General features: G+C 40.7%; 1 protein-coding gene across 5 annotated transcripts in view; it reads right to left on the reverse strand.

Moving 5' to 3' along the window:
• Ist1 (IST1 factor associated with ESCRT-III) overlaps window positions 1-9622 on the reverse strand; it is a 41659-nt gene that overhangs the window by 18965 nt on the left and 13072 nt on the right. The gene's annotated exons all lie outside the window — the stretch shown is intronic.

A 9622-nucleotide genomic window follows, 5' to 3' on the forward strand; every position in this document is an offset into this window, starting at 1 on the left:
TCAAAAAAAAAAAAAAAAAAAAAAAAGCCACTAACTGAAGTTGAAAATACGCTAGGGTACAAAGCTGTCTACATTTCACCACTTTCAAATTACTATTTTACGATTCCATAATTACATTTATTAAAATCAATTAAGTTAAGTAAAATTACAGAGTCCTTTTGGTAACACTAACAATCACCTACAAACAGACTTGAACCTACAACCTAGGCAATTTGAGGAGAATTTAATGTACTATTTACAAAGATAAATAAGTTTAGAAAAAACAACAAATAAGAGTGAATTGCCCTTGGACTACTAACATCTTCAGGCCTGAAGAAGCAGCATGAGGAAGTGGAACCTAGGTACAACCATAAGGGTCACCAGACAAGAATCACAGTCTCTGGAGTATGGGTTCAATCCCCAGTACCAAAGAACAAAACATAAAAACAAAACAGCAACAACAAGAAAGACTTAAACCATAAGTAAAATGTAGAAGGTAAGCAGTATTTGGAGGTGAATATGCAACAAAGATTATGTATTAGTAAAACAGTGTGGTGGGACTGGGGGATGCACAGCTTGATGGCAGAATGCTTGCACTTGTGCACCATGCATGAGGCCCTAGTTTCAATCTCCAATCCCACAAAAAGAAAAAGAAACTTAGTGATGAGGAGTGTGTGAGGTAACAGGAACATTCTCTTGCTGACAATGTAAATCAGTTCAAACTATCTCAAAGGCAAATATCCAAGTTAAACGTGTACAAAGGAATATATGAGAATGAAGCAATCCAGAATTCCATAATTAGGCATGATTAAATTGAGACATTTATTTTATGGACTATATGGTGGTAGTGTTAGGGGGGTTGCTAACCTACTATTCTTAAAAAGCACTTTAGCACACACAGCAAGCACTCAAAATATGTTAAACAAAGAATGGAGGATATCCATAACATCGGGCTTTTTAAAAGTCAAGTAAAATAGTAACAGAAAACCTTTCAGAGCGTTCAATAACAAACAGCCAGCTACTGCACTCATGCCATAGGTTCACCATCGATGCTGTATAGTATGTTGTTTGTTGTATAGTATGAGCCCACCTTACACATGTATATGGCCTATAAAAATACACCCTGAGCCAGGCATGGTGGTACACAGCAGTAATCTCAACAATTGGTACTGGTTTACAGTTCTCCTAGAGGCCTAACTTTTAATCTAGGTTTTGATTCTTCAAAACACCAGCTTGCTTGAAAAACCAAAACGTAAAATCCTTTTAACTTTTTTATTTCCTGGCCCAAACTCTGTCCCCCTCCCAAGCATATACAAATCACCTTGCCTCTCCTGGGCAAGGTGAAGTTTACTTCAGACCCCCCATGTGCTGCTGTACTAATAAAGCTTTCTGTATCAATCAGGTGTCTCCAGCTTTTAATCTACGTTAAGTAGATTTTGGTGCCAAAATCCGGGAAAGTTGTGTAACAGATCCCTAAGACCACCCCTACCATTGCCATCCTTCTGATACAGGGCACCAAGTAATCCAAATAAGCAAAATAATACAAACATGGGAAATTAATTATAACTTCCAACCTGCTAGATATCCGAAATGTGAGTTTGTGTTCTCTAAACTCAAAGAATAAATTCTAGGAACAATGGAGATTAAGAGTAGGAAATATTTGAGTGAAAGATAACTTCTGGCTAAGAGAGACAGAAGGGGAACCAGAAAATGGTTTGCCAACCCACCCTACTTCTCAAAGATGTTTTATGGGGCAAAGCCACAAGGTGAGGTAGGTACAAAGTGGGACAAAACCGTAAGGATCCAAAGGAAAATCACAAAGTGGGCATAAGGTGGGATATAACCATGATCAACCAGTAAGACTGAAAGGATAGTCGCCCCGGTAATATTGATTAAATGGAAACCACATGGAGAAGCTAGTCACATAGCAAGTGTATATTCCAGGAGAAATGGGCTAGCTAGCTAGGGATGGCTTGGTCCCCAATTAAGATAATTAAGGTCTATTTAGAATATCAATCACTAGGGCCAGGGATGTAGCTTGGCGGCCCGGCAAGCTATGTGGACGCAGTAGTTTCTTTCTTTTTAATGTTAACCTTCAGTGAATATGCCTCAATTGTTTTCTATGCTGAGGGGCCAAGGCCCAGCCTTGTCCAACTGCCTTATAATTTCTGACTAATTTTCTTGTCTCAAATGCTTCCACACAACACCAAGCCATATTCTCTGAGTCAGCTGAGTCTCCAGGACTTCTCCAGAGGACCTTGTCTATTTTCTTCTGTCTGTCCAAAAACCCTAGGCTCAGGTCTTGTCTCTCCCAAAAAACTGTTCGTCTCTCCCAAAGAACTGTTCTTCTAGCCTGGCCCCTCAGGACATTCACAGCACAGGTCTCTTGCCCCATTTACCATGAGAATACAGTACTCAGAGACTCCTGTCTCTGCTCTTTTCTATCTGTCCACCTAGAGGTCTCACCTACTCTAACATGGACAACTTCAATTTGGTCCTCTGGCTGCGCAAACACTCACCTTTGTTCTGTCTCCTTTATTGCCACTATCTGGGAGAGACATCAAATCAAATGTACATATTTTCATTTGTAACATGGTTTGATCACAGAAGAAATAAGTAATAATGTGAACACAGGACCTTAAAACTTCCAAATACTTCGAGACTTAGATTTATCCAAAAACAATGGCAAGTACTCCAAAAAGTTCCTTATGTGCAAGCTGTCTTTTACCTTCACAGTCAACCTTATCTGTCAATCTTGTACTACTTTCCAAATTCTCCTTCACAATCAACCCAGGCTCACTACCACACGCCCCTGCCACCATAATACCCCAACTCCTGGCTCCTTTGTCTCCACCTTTGCCATCAGGAACCTATTCCCATCCTCCCTATCTTCCATCCCTTCTCTCTTTACCCTTTCTTTTTTTCCTTTCTTTCTTTGGTACCAGGGATCGAACTCGGGCCCTTGTGCTTGTGAGGCAGGCAGCAGAACCTGGACCTCTCTTTACCCTCTTTTACTCCACTCACTACCAATCCCACTCTCACCAACTCCTTCCTAAACTGAAACCTTAAAGTCCTTTTTTTTTTTTTGGTTTGAGGCAGGATCTCCCTATGTAGGCTGGCCTTGAATTCATGTAGCCCAAGCTGAAGGCCAAATACAGTCTTAATTTAAAAAGGTTATCAGTCCTGGCTAAAAGGTAACACTTTTGTTCTCCTTTTTATTTTCTGGTGGCAATAAAATAATTTACTGTTCAAGGTTGCTTAAAAGTCTTGTTATTCAATTAATTCTAATTAAAACGTAGTGGGTCAGGGATGTAACTAAGCGGTGCTGTGCCTGGCTGGCAAGTGCAAGGTCCTAAATTTGATCCCCCGGGAAATAAATAAATACAATACAGTATCTGTGAGTGAACTGTTAAATCCTAAAGTAGGGCTACATATATATAAAAGTTATAAATATAAAGATACATTTTTGATATAAAATGACTTTAGGCTGGGTGTGGTGGCGCACACCTGTAATCCCAGCACTGGGAGGTCAGCTGAGGCAGGAGAATCGCTGTTGAGTTTGAGACTAGCCTGAGCTACATAGCGAGTTCTAGGTCAGTCTCAACTACATAGTGGGGCCCCGTCTCAAAAAAACAAAACAAAAAAAAATAATAAATAAAAAATAAAGTGACTTTATATGTGTCAGGCCCGGCCTAAACAGGACAAAACATACAGGCTGCTTTCAGCAAACAGCATCAGCTTCTCAGTAAAAAGGGCAAATGGACTCAAAGTATACAACCCCCCTGGTGCCAAGAAGTCCAGTAATTGTCTATACACCTGAGTAGACTGTCATTGGGCTCCAAGTCATAAATATTTCACCCCAGATTTCTTAGCCCCTTTCAATACCTATATAAGCCTAATTCCTTCCCCAGTTAGTTGCCCCTATCTCTCTCGTGGTTTCTTTCACATGGGTGAAATCTCTCCCAGTCAGCTGCTACTATCTCTCTCCTAATATCAGCACATCTACACACAGAAATGATAAAATAGCTTTTTCCAGCTACCTGCTAGACTCTCCTGATTTTAGTCCCTGTCCACTGGAACAAACTTTCCCCTTTCAAAAGCCTGTTTTGACAAGTGGATTCTTTATAACAATATGATAAGACTTCCCCAACTAGAGAAAAAAGCCCCACAGAACTAGGAGATCCAAATATGTCAAAAAGGTCTGTGGAAGATAAAGCTTATAAAATACATCTATGTTTGGCTATTCTTACTCTTTTTGGTTTGGTTAAGCCTAAGATCTATTCCTTCTAAACCTCTTTGTTGCTCAGAAAGAGGCTATGATACTAACTCTAAATCACCAATTACTTCCTCTCAGCAACATCCCGAGGGAAGATAATAAACAGTGAATTAACATTACTTTCCCAACAAAAAGGACTCTAAAACACAAAAGCCAGTCAAAATCAAAATGGAGTCATATGTAAACCCTACCAAAAGATAGAGGGGTTAGAAAGTAGGGTGCTTGCACATAAGTGCCCGATAGTAACTATCATAAAGAATATTTGTTCTATAAGGGAAAAGGAAAAAAATGAGAAAATGTAAAAATGGAATTAAAGTGTTTGAAGGTGGGGAGGGGAGGAAGGGGGTGAAGGGAGGGCAGGGACAAGGGGAAAAAATGAGAATCAAGACCTGGCATGTAAAGGTACAAGATCCCAGTAATGAATATAACTGTACTGTCTACCTAGAATGTACCAATAAATTCAATTAAAAAAAAGAATATTTGTTCTAGCTTTCAAATTCTTCTTTGCTACTATTATTCTTGAACAACCTTCTTTGGTCCATGTTTGTACAACTGTTTCTCCAGTTTATTTCTTCCAGAATCCCACAGTTTTCAAAGACAAGCCTCAGACCAATGCCTAACCCTACTACAAAATTTAAATCACTGTCACCCTGTGTGATAATTAACTGTGGTATCAAAGATCTCTAGAATTGTCTCACTACTAATACACTAAATTACCTTAATTAAAATTTAAAAGGCTTTTGGGTCTTCCATCTTGGATCCACATCTCCAGACTAAACTCTGAAAAAAGCCCAAACCCCTACGTTCCCCAAAGTAGAAACCCCAGCTGCTGACTTAGCTTCAGAGCCATCCCAGAGAAAACCAATTAATATAATCAAATGGACAAACTATAACCTAACCTGTAATCAGTCCCCTACAATTCTATGATCTTATTCTGCTTCTCCTCAACCTCTTCTGCAGACAAAACAGGAACTCTTTTCCCTTTTGAGGGACTGTTATCTACAGGAAAATTTCAGATTTCCTTCTGGTAACTCCTCAGCCTGGCTAGTTGCCACTTCATGCCTTGGGTCTTAATTCATCCACTCCCAAACTCTCCATACCTAACTAATCTTTATAACCCTCTCTTCTTTTTCTTGGTACCACCAACCCTACAAAAGATTTACTTCTAGCCCAGTATTTAGAACATTCCCTCAGTCTCACCTTTAATCTGTTAAAAAAGACAAATTCCTTTCTGGTCCAAGATTGTTGCCTGTGTCTGTTTCTATCATTTTAGGATTATACCATGAACCCCAACTCCAAATCAGACTGGATAAATACCCAGGGAACTTGCTCTACAAAACACGCCTGTAATCCCAGCACTTGGGAGGCTGAGGCAGAAGGATTGCTGTGAGTTCAAGACCAGCCCGGGCTACATAATGAGTTCCAAGTCAGTCTCAACTACGGAATGAGACAGGGTCTCAAAAGCAAAAAACAAACAAAACAAGCCTGGCCTTCAAAGACCAGGCCTCTACTTAACTCATACTTGACAAGCCTTAGCAGACAAAGGCGAGGAACTCTTTCAGATATAGCTCATTTAATTTTTCTAAATTCCCTACAATGACCCACCCAATTACTGATCCCATAACCTTTAACACTCCTTTTTTATATCAAGCCCTCTTTTGTATTTACCATAAGCCAGCAGTGAACAGCTCACAAAACTGTCAATCTCATAAGGTCAATTACATCTCACCTGAGACAAATGAAAAGTTCATCCAACCTGTCCATTTCTATGGATTATCCATAGTTTCAGTCTCTTCCCAGGGCCTAATTATTCATAAGTTCTCCAAAGTTCTCCCATGGGATCTTATTAACGTCTCATCCTCCAATAACTCTATATTAATTCAACCTATACCAGGGCCTCCTTGGCTCGTTTCCATGTTGAGCTGGAAAGTGAGCCAAGTTCTTCAATTCAGGGAATGTACACCTTACAACGTTTTTCCTCACTACACCTCACAACTTGCCTATTTGAGTTAGGAATCTTTTTCTCTTATGTCCAGCAATCCTATCTATGCCTGCCCACTAACAGAACAGGAACATGTACCATGGCCTATCTGTCCCCAATATGGCCCCAACAACTAATCTCCCTGACCTCATCACTAACCATATCTGCTGAAAAGTATAGTAACATTGGGGATATCTGCAGGATTGGCTACTATGGTGGCAGGGCTGACCACTTCTTTCACCTTCTACCTGTCACTCTATAGGTGGGGCCATTTTCAGCAAACACAATACGAAAAAATTCAAACAAAGATGACACTATGCCCCAACTCCTCAGTTCCAGGAAGTTCAAGTACATCTGCACCACCCATTCAGAGGAGCACGAACATGCTCTCTCCACTCCCCAATTCCTCAAGACAGCAACTCCTCCTGGGATCAACCCCCAGCAACCACTTCCCCTTTAAAGCCTTTGTTCTCCCCTTGCTGAGGGCTGACTCTCACACACATGAAATAAACAGCCTCATTGCTCAGGCAAAGCCTGCCCAGGTGATCTCTCTGTGCCTTCCGTATGCTACCAAAGATTATCACAGGACCTACAGGAGAGTCTCAATGAAATCTCTCAAAGTTTAATTAAGATCCAAGACTAAAGAGACTCACTAGTGACTACAAAATGACAGGGCCTAGCTCTACTCACTGCCAAAAGGGAGGAAAATGTTTAAATTTTTGGAAGAATCTTGCTTGTTATGGCTTGTATCTAGATGTCCCCCCAAAGCCTCATGCACTCACAGGTGGGACTTTTCAAAGCTGGGGGGTCTGGGGTGTATGGTACTGGGAGTAAGGGTGTGCAGTTCTGTATTGGTCCACTAACTGGTTTGTCATAGTTCTAGATGTAGATGGCAAGCCCCAGCCTGGGTATGGATGGCACCAGCCAAAAGGCCTATAGCCTGGATGGTATAAAAGGCAAAGAGGCTTGCTGCTGCCACCTTGCTGCTTCGCTGCATCCTCTTCCATGGACTGTTTCCTCTGCAATCCCTTTCGGCTGTGCCATCCTGCTGTACAGCCAGTGGAATATGGGGTGAAACCTCTACAAGCTATAAGCCAAATTAAACCTTTCCTCCTTTAACTAGGTGTCTTATTTTGTCTCAGCAACAAGAAAAGTAACTAAGATACTACTTCTATCTACATCAACCAGTCAGGACCAATCCACCTTGAGGATCCAACAAAAATATTCAAAAGCATGGCATAATTGAGTTGGAAGACACAAGAGCTCCATTGAATACTGACCATCTTATCCCCAATCCTAATAATTCTCTGCTGTTTCAGTGGGATCATTCTTGTTTTGTACTATGATGCACTTCATCTGAACAACAATCCAAAACCTCATCCAATGCCATGCGAATAACATCCTTTTGATACACACAGCACAACTGTGGCTGTGGGATCACTCCCCTCCATTCACCTGAACTTGGGCAACACCCCAGGGCCAATCCTCCTTCCACTGTCCTAAGAGAAGCAAAAATAAGAACAACAAACCCTGGAAATTTCTAAAGCTCCAAGTCAGAGCACATGTGTGTTAAGCCACAGTAGCTTGATCCACAGTGACCTTTTTCCCCATTTCCCGACTCAAAATTAATCATTCATATGTAGGGGCTGGATGTTAGGCATGTAATTATACCAGAGTGGATCATGGGAAAGTCATGAGCACTAGATATCACTGAGGTGATTCAGCTCCCTGTCAATTATTTTTTTTCCCACCACCAACAATCACTCTCAGGAAGGACCTTGCACTTGCAAGGCAGATGCAGGGCCACTGAGCAAAATCCCCTGCCCAGAGTGGTTTTTGGTTTTGGTTTTTGTTTTATTTGCAATACCGCAAATTGAACTCAGGACCTTGCATTTGCACTGAGCCATATTCCTGGCCCCCTGTCAGTCATTTTTGTCAGTCATATCCAGAGAGATCCAATGACAGGCACCCTGAGTGTGGCACACTAATTTTTTAAATCCAAAAGCCTGACATTTATTCCTTTATGTCCCCACTATTGGGCACCACTTCTCATTTGTGCCACCTTACTGTTTCTGCTGGCACAAAACCACTCAGTCACTCTGAGTATACCATTCCCCATTAATGTCACCAAATGTAGCTGTTTTCTTTCACCATCAATTGTATATGCTACTTGCAGTTCTTTGCTGGTTGTACAAAAGAATCTGAAATCTGTCTCAGGAACCCATCACTTCTCAGAAAAGCGAGACAACAAATCCTTCACAGTGGGGAGAAGAAACACAAAGCTAGACAATGACTCAACACAGCAGGAAATAGCAAGAGAAAAACATCACCTCCTTTCCAACCTTCGCTTCCCTGTTCTCAAAATACCATTTTTATCATTTTTTAAAAATTCTTTCATTTTGTTTTTGAGACAGAGTATGGCTATGCAGTTCAAGCTGGCCTTGAACTCACTAACTATGTAGTCCAGGCTAGCCTCAAACTAGTAGCAATCCTCCTACCTCTGCTTCCCAAGTGCTGTGATTACAGGTATATGCCACCACATCCAGTTTTTTAATTATTTTTCCCCTTTTCTCTTCATAACAAAAGGCTGAAATATCAGCTCAAAGCCCCCGCCACCAGCCACACTTTCAATTCATCAAATGGTTAACTTACTCAAAAACTTCACAACCACTACCCTTAAACTGTTGCACTAATCTTTCTCAATTGTTTGTCTCTGGATCTTAAATCGGACTGACACATGGGAGGCTGAAGTAAGAGGATTGTGACTTCAAGGCCAGCTTGAACTATGTACATGTAGTGAGTTCACAGCCAACCTGGACTAGAAAAATCCTGTCTCAAAATTCCAAAAAAAGAGATAAGACTAGTCTACACTAGACTTAAATTTTAGTAGTGATGACTCTGGAAAGAAAAGAAAGCTTGGGCCAGGGATTTAGCTCAGGGGTTCTGCTGCCTGCCCCACAAGTGCAAGGTCCTGAGTTTGATCCCCGATACCAAAAAAAAAAAAAAAGAAGAAAGGTTGAAGGAAAAAACAGTACTTTATGTATTTCCATACTGATGAATATTTACAAAAACATTCACATTTACTTGGGTAAGAATGTTTTTTAGATTATAACCTGGTCCTTAAAGTGTTTTTTAACTGTACTTTACAAAGATGACTAACTCACACATCTTGCTCTTGGAAGATGATCCAACTTATAGATAAATCAAACTTGCTAAACTCACACTAATTTTTTTTGTTGAAGATCTTACTTCAATCAAAAGTATTATGGGCTGGGGATTTAGCTCGGTGGTTCTGCTGCTCTTGAAAGCGCAAGGTCCCAAATTCCATCCAAGTACCAAAAAAAAAAAAAAAAAAAAAAAAAAAAAAGCCCAAACACACAAAACAC

Source organism: Fukomys damarensis, unplaced genomic scaffold (assembly GCF_012274545.1).
Source record: "Fukomys damarensis isolate Sample0158 unplaced genomic scaffold, DMR_v1.0_HiC HiC_scaffold_32, whole genome shotgun sequence".
NCBI classification, from domain to species: Eukaryota; Metazoa; Chordata; class Mammalia; order Rodentia; family Bathyergidae; genus Fukomys; species Fukomys damarensis.